At 34.7% G+C, this 16,698-nt stretch overlaps 1 long non-coding RNA gene across 1 annotated transcript in view; it reads left to right on the forward strand.

Annotated features, from left to right (window-relative positions):
* LOC136846131 (uncharacterized) overlaps positions 1-16,698 on the forward strand; it is an 87,363-nt gene that overhangs the window by 43,775 nt on the left and 26,890 nt on the right. The window lies entirely within an intron of this gene.

Below are 16,698 nucleotides of genomic sequence, written 5' to 3' on the forward strand. Positions count from 1 at the left end.
CGAGTGGAGAAAATAACAAGATCTTATTTTCTGTTCGTAAAGAGTTCCACATGACACCAATCATGGCCGCTAAATTTTGTGACACAAATCAACAGTCGGCCGCTGGTTGGGTTTGGTTTGGGCATAAGTCGGTTGGGTACCATAAACGGTTTGAGATGAGTTCTAGAACGTTGTTTGTTCTCATTTTTCTTAATGAAATGGCAAGACTTCGGTGGGAGATATATAAATGGTTCTGTATTTGGTAATGTGTGTTTAACCAGAATTATAAGCATCACATGATTTATCTCACCATATACACTTATGCACACGCACATACATACATATTTGACACACATATATATGTGTGTGAATAGGTTATATATATATATATATGTGTGTATACATACATATACACACATATATTTATGTATATGTGTATGTATATATATTTATATATATGTATGTTTGTATGTATATGTATATATATATATATACATACAGAGACAACAGGGTTTCTAGCACCGAAATCTGTACCTAAAGATAAGTAAAAGTACTATACTATACAGTTACAAACAAGGGCATTCCAAGTACATTTTATCACTTTACTTAAGCACGACAAGCCTGATAGCATAAGCGTTGTCTCCGAGTCCTAATACAAATTCTCTATGGATTTATGAATATATATTTAAATTTAATTTATGTATTCATGACAGATGGTCTGAGATGTAGTTGATTTCCTTTCAATTTAAGTTGTTTTTTTTCCGAATTATTGAAAATTGTTTAGAGCAATATATGTTTTTACTGTTGTTGTAATTATCATATCTCAAATTCAAGAAATCCCCAAATGTATAAGTTGGACTTAAACATGGGATTTCAAATGATAGAGTTTATTTGCCAACACGATTCCAATAAGTCCATTAATTTTGGTTTTTATCTTTATTCAAATAATAAATTAAAATGATCGCAGCCACTGAAGATCCGTGCTTTGAAGGGCGTTAGAATATATTTCAATATTTAAATAAATGAACTGAATTCGATGAATTTAGATAATATTGAATTGTATAAGACTACATTCCATTTCATGTTCCTATTTTTTCTTTTTTTTGGGGGGGGGGGACCCGACAACAAAATACAAGAAATTAAGCAAAACATTCCTGAATTTCGTGCCCATGGTAGTACAAGAGATCCTGGAGCCAGAGATGGGAGAAGCTCACCACAATCTTAGCGAAGCCTAGACTATCGATGCTACACACGAAACAAATGTTTATTTCTCTGTCTCATATTTATTTTAACTTTACTTTTATTCACATTTTCTTACTTTATTCGTGTTTTTATCATTATAAAAAATTTATTTATATCATAATTGTTCTTTATTTTTAGTTATTTATATTTATTTTTATTTTCATTATATTTGCTCTGGTCTCAAGATTATATACTAGAATCACACATGAATGCTCAAAATGCTGAGTCATGTCGGAACTGACTATAATTATTGAATAAGATTCGACTGTAAATTTTTATTTTATATTTTGCCAAAATGACGCTTGATTTTTATGGAATAAGGAGTGGGAGTTGGATGTTGGAAGTTTATTCCAAAACGTTAAGGATCTATAACAAAAAACTGTGTACTTTTTGTGTACTTATTCTTAATAGTTAGCGATTCTCTCTTTGTTTTTGTGATGTTAAACTTATGTTGCGTTATGTTTTCAGTAGTATAGTATTCATAAAACTTTTAGTGCCAATGTAAAGCGTGAATGTTAACGCTGTAGAAAACAGTGGACAGTAATAATAATAATAATAATAATAATAATAATAATAATAATAATAATAATAATAATAATAATAATAATAATAATAATTCTTTTAACGTACTTTTTCACATTTTTTGTATGGGGTATGCACGATGCCTTCTTTTGAAGGACTTTGGTTTTGCTTTGGGGTAGACCGTAGTCTCGATCGGCTGCCCTGAATAATAATAATAATAATAATAATAATAATAATAATAATAATAATAATAATAATAGTGCGTTATGATCCAGACCAGATATGAACCAATACAGAACAGTAACGCTATAGGCCTGCTGAAACTAAGTATGCATAATAATAATAATAATAATAATAATAATAATAATAATAATAATAATAATAATAATAATAATAATAATAATAGCGTGCTATGAACCAGTCCAGATCTGAGTCAGTATATAACAGTAACGCCATAGGCCTGCCGAAACTAAATATGCAAATCATTAAGTAAGAAAACAACACAGAAATCTCCCTAAACTGGACCCGGTCTCATCAGTTCCTTTTATTTAAAAACTGCCATGGGTGTAGGATTGGCCAGTTTTTATAATTCATATTCAAAATAATTTTCTAAATCTTATCAATAATGAGTCAAAATTGATCATTGCGTTTCACTTACTACAGGTAAATTGGAGAAGATTTTTCTCTTATTTTAAAAGAGTCGGTGAGTAACTCCTTTAACTACAAGTTAGTTCTTTATATATAATAAATATATATACATATATATAATATATTTATATATATATATATATGTGTATATAAATATATTATATGTATATGTACATATATATATATACATATACACAGATCGTTACCATCCAAAGACCAATGGTGGTTGTCAAATTTAAAAGTGATCATAATCTTGCCCTTTCTCCATTTCAAATGTTCCACAGTTGAAAACCAAGCCTGCCTGCATGGCGTGGGTCAAATCTTGTGCAACAAAACCACACTCATAGAGGATATTGTGCAACAGAATTCAACCTCAAAAGTGCTTTGTGAAAAAGGACCCAGCTTCGAAAGGACGTGCTCTGTGCAACAGACCCCAACTTTAAAAGCGTTTTGGTCAACAAAACGCAACTTCAGAACTTTTGTTCAGTAGTAAAACTAACACGCGGGTGGGTATTTTGCGCAATAGAATCCATCCCTTAGCTTAATGAGTCAGGTACAGTTCAGGAAACGTGGAACAGTCCAGCCATTTCCAGGAATTTTAATGAATTTCCTACGATGGAATTCAGTCTATGCTTTTTTTTTTACTAGGTTTTTGTGCTACGATCTCCTCTTGGGATAGGTTAGTTTTGAAATATGTGAGTTAACTTGTTCTATTGTACAGGTGACCAAGGTTTTGTATTTTCAATAGCTGGGTGTGATGGGAAAATTACTTAGTAAATGATAATAATAATTTAAGATATAAATAATCCATACATGAAACAGTCTTTGATCGAAACCAGATGCAAATTAAGAATGTAAAGAAAAACAATGAAATAATTTTAAAGGATGCAAACAAGTTTATATTTCCAAAAGAATAAAATACTCACATACACAAACACACACAAGCATATATATACAGTATATATATATATATATATATATATATATATATATATATATATATATATATATATATATATATATATATATATATATATATATATATATATATATATATATATATATATATATATATATATATATATATCAGTGCCCTTCTGTGACATTTCGTCTGATTTGTCACGAATTTATTCTAATTTTGTCTAGCGTCCAAAGCATCTAATCCGTGGGATACATTCTGGCTATGTTCTCTATACAAGACAAGACCATCTAAGCTCTACTGTCTATAATAGAACCCGTACAGCATCCCGATCTTTCAGAGTGATTTGACCAGCAAGTTGTTGTGGATGTATTTCATCCATGTCACTTTCGTTTCTCAAGCTTGACTGCCTGGGAGTTTGTTCAGTCGTTTGTCAGTGCATTTTAGTTTTTGCTTCCTTTATCGGACCTTCTACGTTCTCTTTTCTTCAGAACGCCTTCTGTCTTGCTTTCTTCACTTGGTCCGTTGCTCTTTCTTTATTTTTTGTTCGTTCTACTATCACCTAAGATACCCGAACATATTCCCCCTTTCTATTTGTGCGCATAGTTTGATCTTCGACCAACCTTTGTTTCCGTCTTTCGTCCTGAAAACTTTAAACACATGTTTGCATGCGTTTTTGTAGTCATAATGTATATTTATGCACATATAAAACTAATATATATATACATATAATTATTTGTTTGTATATACATATGTGTATATATATATATATATATATATATATATATATATATATGTGTGTGTATATATATATATATAACCAATCATTATACGAATCTAAATTCCACCATGATAAAAATACTTAAGCGCAACCGAACATCCAGTGATCGCCGCCGGCTTTCATTCCGCCTCGTCAAGGCAACTATTTCCTGCGCTATAGCTAACTCGTGCAGCCGCGATTTAGGCGCAGCAAGTGACAGATATTGGCGAATATGACGTAACGGAGATGTAATGGAACTTCCTGTGGGATGGGCGTTCCTTTTTTCCTCAACCCCAAGCAGCACGTCTTCCCAGACGACAATCAGACGGTGTGGCCTTCCGAAGATGTCCGGTGCGATCCGCTGGTCGCTGGTATACGTAGACCAAGGAGGTCCCTAGACCTTGGTCTAGACTGGGAAACTGCTTGTAACTATGCGAAGCCTTTCTCAGACAAAGCATTCCCTGGTTAAGTTGTTTGTAAATATATATATATATATATATATATATATATATATATATATATATATATATATATATATATATATATATATATATATATATATATATATATATATATATATAATATGAGCTCAGAATTACTGACTATCTATGAATTTACCCAAATAGAAAAGGTACTAGAGATAACAGCGGGTTCATTCTTTGTTGATTTTCTCGAAATTAATTCCTTTCACTTTTGATTCGCCAGAATTTCGTTCAGTAAAATAGTATGTACATACATGCACGCACATTTAAAAAATACATATATATATGTACATATGTATATATACATATATATGTATATATACATACACGCACACGCATATTTTCCAGTTACGTGTGTGACTGCTCAATACAGACGCTTTCACATTCATATGAGAACCGTCGGTAGCCAAGACGTCTACGAAGACGCCTTGGCATTTTTGGCGGGAAACAGCCCGGCGCGAAGGCAAATGGATTGCCGATAGGATTTGAATGAGCCTCAGTTACCTGAGACCGGTTCATGGCAGCTGTTGAAAACTGGTAACCTTTTATTCCATTTATGTATATGTGTATGTATATATATATGTGTGTGTGTAATATAATTATATTACATACAAATCGTACGATGCAGAGTCCTATAAATTAAATGATGATCAGGATAATACTAAAAAATACAGAAAAGCAGATGTGGAACTTATTCAAAAATATTTTATACTATAAGGGGACTGAGCCCAAAATATGTGCTAGGATTGAATTATTAGCATACACACATTATATATATATATATATATATATATATATATATATATATATATATATATATATATATATATATATATATATATATGTTAGTTTTACTTTCTGTTAGTTTTCTTTTTCTCTACTTTCTTCAAAAGTTTAATGGATATTATATATTCAAAAGTTTAGTGGATATATATATATATATATATATATATATATATATATATATATATATATATATATATGTGTGTGTGTGTGTGTGTGTCTGTGTTTCTGTGTACGTGAAGTATGTATAGGCTGAATCCTAAATCTAAAATTTAGAAACCAGTTACGATACATCAGACAAATCGCCTAAGTTGCTTTTGTCCCTAGTCTTATACTTATATAATTCACTAATAAAGCTTTCATTCTAATAAGCCTGACCTATCTATGCAAAGGCTTCATGATGCAGGCAGGCTGACCCAGTTACAAGTCGCAGAATTCCCACTCGTCATCTCTTGTAGGAAGGGAGTAGTCGCTTAAGTCTAGTCCCGGGGCTGCCTGAGGCTGTGCATCCAGCGTTGGCGCCAAAACGCCTCGCTATGTGGACTATTTCCTTCAACATGCAATTTGACTGCGATTTCGCTAGCGGCCCGGCGTAGAAAGAAACTGACAATGAAGTGGGTGTGCTCATCTGTATTGGGCATAACGTTATAAAACGATCTGTTCATTTCAAATAAAATTAGCAAATTAAAAAAAATACATAATGTTTCTTCACATTTCTGCCGCTGATAGATACCTGACAAGAGGTTACAGATTACACTGTGGCAGCCCACATTATACTGCATACACACACACACACACACACACACACACACACACACACATATACACACATATATATATATATATATATATATATATATATATATATATATATATATATATATATATATATATATATATATATATATATATAATGTGCATTGGCCAACAGGTTGGCTAACAGAGAGTATGTCAGCCACATACATCAATATATCAGTAAATAGCATAAAAGAGAAAAGTTAGTATTAGATTTACAAATACCTAGTAAGGCATTTACGAAGTAACGTACGTAGATGACACAAATACGAAAAATTGCTCAGATTACAATCCAGGTTGCTCCAAGGGAACACATATTCGGTCATTAAGATTACGGATGGAGACTACCTCTCGAGTATCTATTATGCCTTTTCTACTATTCCCCGCGGTGGGTGGTCCAAGGAGTATGGTATGCTACGGTTCTCCGTTGCAGGTGAAAGAGGGATGCAAAGTGGGCCAAGAGAGAGAGAGAGAGATAGAGAGATATGACTAACTGTTAGACCTATAGATTGAAATAACAGATGAAATGGAGCTTGTATGGTTATACGTATGTAAGACGCTATATGCACGTTGCAGCATTCACTGGATGGAATTGTTTCATGAGAAAAATATTCTCCGAACTGCGATAAGGAATATACTCTTGTTTATCTTACTTCCCATGAGAGAATGATTATACCAGTCAACCAACTGACCCAGATCGTTACGCAAAATCAAATAGAATAATGTAAAAATAAGAGCAAACCCAGATAGTAAATCAACTGCTAAACAAACAAACAAATGAAATATTCATAACCACAGCCATATGTTGCTATTAGATACTGCTTGAGACTATATTAAAAAAAAAAAAAACGATAAAAAGGCTTCTTCCAGAAATTTGAAAATTTCGCGCCAAAACACTTCCCAGCTAATGGCACTATGAGTGTGTTCATGGGTTATTCATCAACGGTTTCTTACTTTTTACACGCTCATAGACCCAGGCACGCACACACCGATACACACACACACACACACATATATATATATATATATATATATATATATATATATATATATATATATATATATATATATATATATATATAAGTACGTGTGTAATATATAGGCTTATAAATGGACATAATTTTCAAGCGTTCATTTAAAACACACATATAATCTTCAATGTATGATTCAAGGCTTGCACCTTAAAATTTAAGAAAGGCATGGGTGAATGTTTCCAAAACTGAAATTATGTGATAGTATGTTCCAACCCTTATAAATATTTTACACTGGTTTCAAGAAAATAGACCCAAGATTCATATCTTATACGGCTTTGATATAACTGACATTCTTCAGTTAGTGTACTGCACTATCACTTGAATTGTACGTAATTTCACTCAAATATTTCTTGTTTTTTCTTTCATAAACAATAGCTCAGAGTAATTTAGTAATAGAAACAATAAATGGAGACAATGATAGGGACTAATGGAAAAAAAAAAGTTAGACAAACAACGGAGGGAGAAGACAGACTTGCTTAGAGGTACGAGCAATACCAGGGGTGGAGGGCATTAGTTCGTGGGGACAGAAGATGAGAAAGGGCCCCCGGGGAGGCGGGAAGAAGGTTAGGTGTTGGGTATAGTAACGGTATTATAAGTTGGTGGTCAATTGAGTCGCGCGCCAAAATGAAGTCCACTTGTAACGTCGGTCTACTCAGAAATCAGTTCTCCGTTTTCTACGACAGAGAAAAAAAACCGGTGCGCCAGAAACGTAGACTCTTATATTATGCTCTCAGACTATAGAGTTGAATCATCCCATCTCTATTGTTAACAAATGGAGAAAACAGTGTAAAGAAAAGGAGAAAAACAACCAGGTTGACGTTGTTTCCTGTTATGCCACGCTCGCAAAGTATCAGGTGCGACCTTCATAGTAACTAACCCGCTAATAGTGAAACTGAATCCTCAAAGGGATACCTGGGTTATTAGGGACAGATGGCCTTCGGTTGTATTGTACATATATTCATGTCACATATCTTCGCCGACGTAACACTAAAAATACGAAAGGACGGTTGCTGTAGAGTTCACAGGAATGCAAGCACTTCCATGAGCGCTGCGGTGCAGACGACGTCTGTCTAAAATGTGGCGGGAAAATTTGAACTCGCTAACTGTCGTGGGCCTAGGCTACAGCCCTGCAAGGCACTGTGATTGGCCATGACACTCGCATTCCAACCCTTCTGTACATCTCTGTTTGACTCATTTCACTGATATTTAGCTTCGTAACACTAAAACACTGGACAAAAACGATGACAGGGCACTCAAGGACACGGCATAGCTCCAGGCAACGAAAACACAAAAAAGAGATTACAAGGACGTTGGCAACGCTATGCTTTAGCTCATGACTAGATTTGAAAATAATCCCGTGATAAACAACTGTTCTCTGCATGACCGACTTAGCAACGTATATTCGAGTTACCTGCAACGTTTTTGTGATTTCATGTGTGAATATTGGGTGTTCGTTCATGATTATCCAAGGTTGAGGCATTAAATCAATTTTTTTTTTTTTTACTTACAAGCGGCTGATTATTATTGCATTTGAGCTTCTTGTATTATCCGAAATGATGAACATTCAGATAATGATAATAATATGAAAATGTGTTATATGTTGATAAAGATATAAGCTATTCTGTAATATTAATGTTATTAGACAAAAATTATTATTAGTACGGTATACAAATGCATTCACAGATCTCTGTCTCTCTCTCAACATATTACTATATATATATATATATATATATATATATATATATATATATATATATATATATATATATATATATATATTCAGTAATAACCAGTTCCCCTTAACGGGGCTGATTCCGCAAAAGAAAACCTTATCTTAACTTGTATACTACTCACTTCTGTGTGGAATACTTTATCGTCCATTATACCGAATATTTTTCCCGCGCTACTTAACAGTTTCTCTTTTTGATAATGTGCTTTATCTTTTAGTGATTTTGTTTTTAAGGTTCCTCTATATATTGTGTATTTCCATAGATGTCCATCACACGAGCGTTTATTGTAAAAGCTTGGATTCAGTCTTGCCATTGAAAATTAAATCAAGAATAACAATGCTGTCTCTACAGCGCAGGGTAATATATGAGAATAACGGAGAAAAAAAATGCATTAATATTATTCGAAGTGAGCAAACATTCATTTGAAGGACGACTGAAAATGCCGTTAACTTGCTTAGCCAGCCTCCAAAACATGAAACGCCCCTATGTGAAACACTAAAGGAAGAAAATAATGGATATAGAAAACACGGATTGATATGTCAACGTGTGTATGAGCGGAGTGTCATCATCAAGACCCGTGTACAGTTATATAAGCTTGGTCTATACCTCGGCTCGAACATACATCCACTAATCTATTAATTCACGAGGCTACAAATCAGCAACAATCCTCCAGTCAAAAGTGATATATTCGTACTAACATAGTTGGCTAAGACTGGAAATTCATGGTGCTGCCATGTTTTACGTAATCTTTTGCGTCGTTTCTATTAATTCTGCAGGGATGTATTATATCATTAGGTTTTGTGGTTATAAACCTGTCTCCTACTCCGTGGCTGTCCCATTTAGGAGTAACTGTTTTATTGCCAGTTATTTCTCATCACAACATTATGTGGCCTGTTGATGCATCTTTGATCAACTTTATTCAGTCATTGGTTTTAATCTAATGCTTTGACGTTAAATTATGAAACCCCTGTGCATATTTTCATAAAGCTAAGTTATTATATTATAATACGTTTTTCTCACAAAATTTCATGTGTATTAGTCTCTCAGTTCCCCACATGTCTGCTCTCCGCTATCCGGTTTTTCTTGTAATATTCTTACTTCCTTCCTTAGAAGTTTTTTTTTTTCCTACACTCTTTCATCAGTAATTTCCGCTCTCATGCAGCGCGTAGAATTAACCGAGCCTTTTCGTAGTTCTCTTGTTTCTTCGCATACCATATTTGTAAGTCTTCAATCTGGTTCTTTTCAAGAGTTTCCCCGTGCCTTAAAACGTACTCTACTTTATCTCCGAGTCTGTTGCCCTGTAACAGATACCCCCAATCTACGGGTGCACCCGGAGACCCCTATCCCCGACCCCGTCCCCCTAAGACCCCACTTCCAGACGGCCTCGGTAGGAAAGTGATGTAGCAGCCGACAGCCCGCCTTTTTATTTTTTTTCTTTTGCGGCTGGCCGCTCGTGGCGGGAAAATTCAAATTTCGCGGGCATTTGTAGGCTGCTGGGTTAAAAACGTTTCTTTTCAAAGTTCTCCTTCGTCCTCTTCTCCTCCTTCTCCAAGGTGATAGTGGTACAGAATGTGAGTCAGCAGCTGCTATGCCGTATTGGTCATCTTTCTCGTGCCTTGAATGAAATAACAGTTAGCGTGGACACTTGAGAACAGGTGAAACGAGAAAGAGAAACAATTATTGGGCTTAGAATAATATCCTTGTGATTACCATAAATAGTGATTGTTTCGTTACTGATGTTTTAACATGATGCAATATCACGACAGTAAACATTGTTATTATTTAGTTTTACATTTATACCCTTAATTTGTGGTTGTTTCACTTACAGTTTTATGTTATAAAAAATGTTATACATAACACCAGAGCAGTAATGTCTAAATTAACAGATTTATAGAAATACAAAATCCCATGAATATTATGACAAACTTAAGAACAAAGTATATCGGATTTATTGAAGAATTAGGAATTACTACGTCTCAGCTCAATTAAACATTAATGATACAAATTTATATTCATAACCAACATTGCGTAAAAATTTTATTAGCATTTGAAATAGTTTTAATCCACTGTGGATTCGGTTTTATTTATATTGATTGATTGATTGATTTTTAGTCTAATATTAGCTTGACCCAAAAATTTATGAAAATATATCGTTCTTCATGCATAAGCACTATGCAACCCATAACGTTAAGGCAAAACTCCATTGCTCAAGGGACTATTATCCACGCCATTATGTAAATCAGATAAGAGACCCAACGACAAATGAAGCCAACGTGACTATGATCCTCACTCTTGTAACTGTCATATATCTGCAGCTACAGGTGTTTGCGTCTCCCGAGTGACGACAAACTCGGAAGAGGAACTTTTGTCGTTCGTTTCCAATTATCTAATTTTCATACGCCGTTTTTCCATGTAAACATCAACGTACGAACGTCAACATTCGAGGAAAAAAGGGACATATTGTCACATTTTACGGAGGAAAAAAGATCGTACTTGAATTTTCTCTTTATTGAAACGAACCTTGAAATATTATCACACATGAACATAAATAGGTTAAAGTGTAATTTAAGCGTCTGTTATTTTAAAGAAAAAATGGTATTTTTGAGACTATCATTCTTCTTCTTTCTTCAGTGGGCAAACCACATGAAGGCAGAGCTGATTCTCCCGCGCGCATAATAACGCACCCGACTGCTTGTTTGTTTTGCTCTTTTTCCACTTGAACGCGCGCGTGTAGGTGACGCCCCCAATATCAACGATTGTGTGCGCCACCAGTGTGTTCTTTTCCACATGGGTAATGAAGATTTAACCGACTCTGCGTTTTTTTTTTTTTTTAAGTTTGATCGTCTAGGAATCGCTTCGTTTAGTCTGTGTAGTTTGTTGTATTGTTGCTTTGTTTAGGTATCTCATTTAAAGTTTCCGTTTCGGCTGATATTTTTTCACTATCTTCCTTTATGATTTAAATGATTGTCCATGTCTCTTTTCATGGTCCATAGTCGTTCACAATAATGCTTCGTCCTCCCTGTATCTCTTCTTCTGTGTGCATACACACTTGTACGATGATTCATGCACTTATACATATATTCATATGTGTGTGTGAGTGTGCGCGCGCGTCCCATTTCTTTCCTTTCTTCTATCGAATCCAGACGAACAGAGAAATCATTGCATCTGGCTTCCAAACAGGGTCCCGACCACAGATCTCAAGGACACGGTAGCCAACTCCTCTCTCTCTCTCTCTCTCTCTCTCTCTCTCTCTCTCTCTCTCTCTCTCAGATAATTTTCTTCCTACTGTAGGCTGCAATGAGACTGTTGCATAATATTATGAAGACGATTGTGAGCTTGTTACTTTAGTAAGCCAATAACGCTACTATATAGTACTATGAAATCTGTCCCCCTTTTTGGACACCCCCTTAATTTGGTAAGCTATGAGGTTTCTGTATAGTACTCCCAGGACCCACATGTCTGCTCGCTTATGTCTGTCACCTTCAGTAAACAATTTGTCTGCCTTATTGGGTATAGGGCCTGACCCCTATTAGTCTAAAACCCAGCAAACAACAAAACTATTTTATAATATTGAATCTAACGTGCATTAATCTGGTATCTTCAGTAAGCAAAGAAATAAATGTATAGGACCATATACGATCGCACGGCACCAAGGAGTCTAATGCTTCCCAAGTCTAACTTTTAGATGTGACTACTTTGTAGTTTACGAAGTGTGTCCGCATACTGGTTTGTCATTTTCGGTAAGCAATGGGCCTTCTATTGCATAGCAACAAGAAGCCTGACGTTGGAACTGCGCACATTTATCAAAGCTTAAGACGAAATTCACGTATAAAAATCGTTATATGCTAACGTAGCTAGACCGTAAAACATGACGCTAACATAAGGGAAGAGAAAGAGCCAGTCCCGACCCCAGGGACGTTACGTCCTATTCCGAAGCTCTGACTTTATGGTGAAGAAACAAATGGATACACCTTGCATTTTATTATAGAGAAATTATTAATTTTCATAATTTAAAAACTCGTATTGGGAAGATTGTAGTTAGGCAGTAGGCCTAAAGGAAGAGCGTCAAAACCTTTCCTTCGGAATGAGAATATATTTGTTTTTTTGTTGATGTGTTTATCCGTTTGTTATTGTTATCTGTATTTCATTAATTCCCTTTCCTTCATATACGGGCAAACGCTTATATGGAAGGTTCTTTAGGAAGGTAACGCCATTTTTGGTGATACCATTTTTGGCTTGTTCTATGAATAATAATGATGAAAATAATTTTGTTTACCTGTAAGCATTCCTTACTCAGTAAACGTACTCCACAAGTTACCAGCTATTTTGGCTTGTTCATTGATAACGTGTTCATTTTAGAAATATTAATTATGATCAATAATGGCAGGTCTCATTAATTACCATAATGAGCTAAATGAATAGACATAATTCAGATTTAGATATTTCATAATATGGACATCATTCTTCGACCTTTCCCAAAGGCTATTTTATTTTATTTTATTTTTTTGTAAGCCATGAAAGCTTCTAAATTATTCGAATCCAGGTAAAAAAAAAAAGTCACCGAAAAAAGGTAACAGGAAAAAAAGTCACATTAATTTTTCCTAGATAGTGACCCCCAAGAGTTGTAACCAGGTATTTATCCACCTTTGCGGCGTGTTTAGTACAAGCCCGTTGGGGATGGCCGTAAAAGCATAAACACAAGACTGTTAATTAATGTGACTTTTTTTCGGTGACTTTTTGCCTGTGATTTTATTACCGGCCACCAATTATTCATCAAGTTGTTCTTACAATAAAAAAACAATATATATATATATATGTATATATATATATATATATATATATATATATATATATATATATATATATATATATATATACGTATGTTAGTATGTAAGAATGTATATATATACTCTCTCTATATATCTTTCTATATACATATACATATACATATATATATATATATATATATATATATATATATATATATATATATATATATAGTTCGTGCGTTACTCTTCAGTGTATTTCGCGTATACTTTTAAATACTTTGCTGATAGTTTTAAATTTAAATATTACATTGATTACTGAGTCTATATTCTCGAGGTTCTTTGCAGCGTCCCTTCAGCCTCTAGCTGCAACCATTTCATTTCTTTTACTGTACCTCCGTTCATATGAGCTTTCTTCCATCTTATTTTCTACCCTCTCCTAACAATTGATTCAAAGTGCAACCACGAGGTTTTCCTCCTGTTACACTTTTCAAACCTTTTGACTGTCAATTTCCGTTTCAGTGCTGATTGACCATACAAGTCCTAGCGCTTGGCTTTTGGCCTAAATTCTGTAGTATTCTCTAGTATTCTGTGGTATTCGCTATTCTATTCACGCTGTTGCGTAGAAATTACCATTGGCCTACCTCGCAGAAACTTGCAAATCGAACAGTGTGACTCAGTTCCCAAAAGTAGGTTTTGTCATACGAATATAATCGTTTTATAGCATATCTCATCATCTTGCCGCCAAAAATGGCGCGAAGCATCAAACATTTTCTGTTATAGCTCAAAAATAATGCCATGTACGACTTCAGCTTCGCTTCCAGCCAGCACTGGCTGTCTGCAGCAAAGTTAGGCTAATGTTTCTCCGGGAACAAGCTCCATTTTCGTTGGGAAAGCGACAATGTGCTGTTTATGTAACGGCTTATCACAGTCCCCCAAAACCCACCCACAACGTGCATGATTAATTACAGAGAGGATTGGCGTACACAGATGCACAATTCTAATGATCTGTTTGACAACAAACTCCATCTTCAGTTGCCAGAATTTCCACGTCTTTCTCTCTCCCGTGACGAGGCCATAAATCTCTCTCTCTCTCTCTCCCAGCCAAAAACTTCTACAACGCCACGCTCTACATTTTAACAGTTAGTGGAGCCTGTAACGATTTGTAATTTCTCTACGGATACCCCACATTTAGTTTCATATTTCAAATGACTCATTTCGTTAAAAAAACTACGGCAGGTATGAATAATTATGTTTAACATATTGGAGGAGTGTATGAAGGACTGATTATCCTGTTTTGATAAAACACTTTGATCGTCTTATTAGTATTGATGGCAGTTATTTAAAGGAAAACTAATTTGTTGTTGACTGAAAAATCTCCGTGATTAATTATCCAATTTGTTTTAATTTATATATACCTCAATCGGGTATGAGGTGAGAGAGAGAGAGAGAGAGAGAGAGAGAGAGAGAGGAGGAACACAAACAGGACACGTTAAGATTGAGAGAGGCGGGCGAACTCATACTCTCACAAAGATACAGAAATGGAGGGAAGGCGAACGCATGAATACATACACACAAAGCAAGAGACAGAGAGACAGATAGAGACACGAAGTTAGTAAACATAAAGACTGTTGAAGAGAGAGTTAAGTAGATATACACACAAGTAGATATATAAACCGAAACAAGTGTTATAACTTAACTTCATCTTAGACACTGGAATGTTAACCAGCGCAAACATTGCATGGAAAAAAGCAATTTGAATGTTCAGTTTTAATTAACATCAGCTGGAAAACCACAAGGGATACAATATTCAGTGAAACATATCTCAGTTAATTGCGAGGAATAAATGAAAAGCAGAATAATAGTAACAGTAAACCAGCTGAAGTAAATACATCGGTTTGCCTATTTGCCCAAGCATACACACGTGTGTGTGTGTGTGTATATATATATATATATATATATATATATATATATATATTGTTATTTTAGGCCTAACACCATCCCTGTAGTTCAATGCTTAACTGCATTACTTCACCAAAAATAGACCCAACATAGATCCCACGTGGAAGAAACAGCCTTACGTCTGTTTCCTGAAAAATCCATTCTAAATAAATTAACCCTTTATTCAGTAAGGGCATGGGGCTTGCAGCCTCACCCAAAAAAGACTTACCGAGAAACGGAAGGTTCCACCCTCTGGAGCCACCTCTGCATATGCCTACAAAAGCATCTGGTGCTGTGTGACTCTGACAAATGCCTTCGCTAACGAACGTGTCAGTGCGGAATCTTGTCAATTTTTCAAAAATAATATCTGGTTATTTTACTCTAATTTTTAAAAAGGTATCTTCGACATTTAATGGTTTTAGTGTCATTAAAAAAAATGTTTGTGGAGATATTTCATTTGCTGTTATTTTCAATTTTTTTTTTTTTTTTTTGCTTTTCATTTTACTGTGTTCAGGCTCTTTTTGTCAGGAAATTTGCCCAGTTTGAATATAATAATAATAATAATAATAATAATAATAATAATAATAATAATAATAATAATACCAACCCATCCTATTTTGCAATATCGGTGTTTATCTAATCTGAAAATGTATTTGATTTAGTTATCTTTTGGTTAGCAAAGCTCTAGTGGCCATTATTGGAGTAAATAAGTCTATTGTAATTTTTTTCTTTTGGGCTCGCCTATCGCGTTACGTTGTTGCATGATTCTGCACACGTGGCACATGATAATATAGTAATAATAATACCCTTTATATCATTTCAAGGCCACATACAAAAATGCATACGACTTGGCGCAGAGCATGCGCTTAAATACGTCTATTTTTGCGCCGTCGTACCTAGTTAATGCGATTACGCCGTTCCGTTTTCTGCTTACAGATTCGTTTAATGATCAACAAGCGAATTTTCCGTTACAGCCTTTGCGCCCAACAGCGACGCCACTTGAAGTGCGTCGCTGCAAATCCACATGGTTTGGATCTTCTTGTCAGCTTCGGATACACGAGTTGAATGCATTATGTCAGCTGGAGGCTACAAGCAAG

This window comes from Macrobrachium rosenbergii, chromosome 14 (assembly GCF_040412425.1).
Source record: "Macrobrachium rosenbergii isolate ZJJX-2024 chromosome 14, ASM4041242v1, whole genome shotgun sequence".
In the NCBI taxonomy this organism is placed as follows: domain Eukaryota; kingdom Metazoa; phylum Arthropoda; class Malacostraca; order Decapoda; family Palaemonidae; genus Macrobrachium; species Macrobrachium rosenbergii.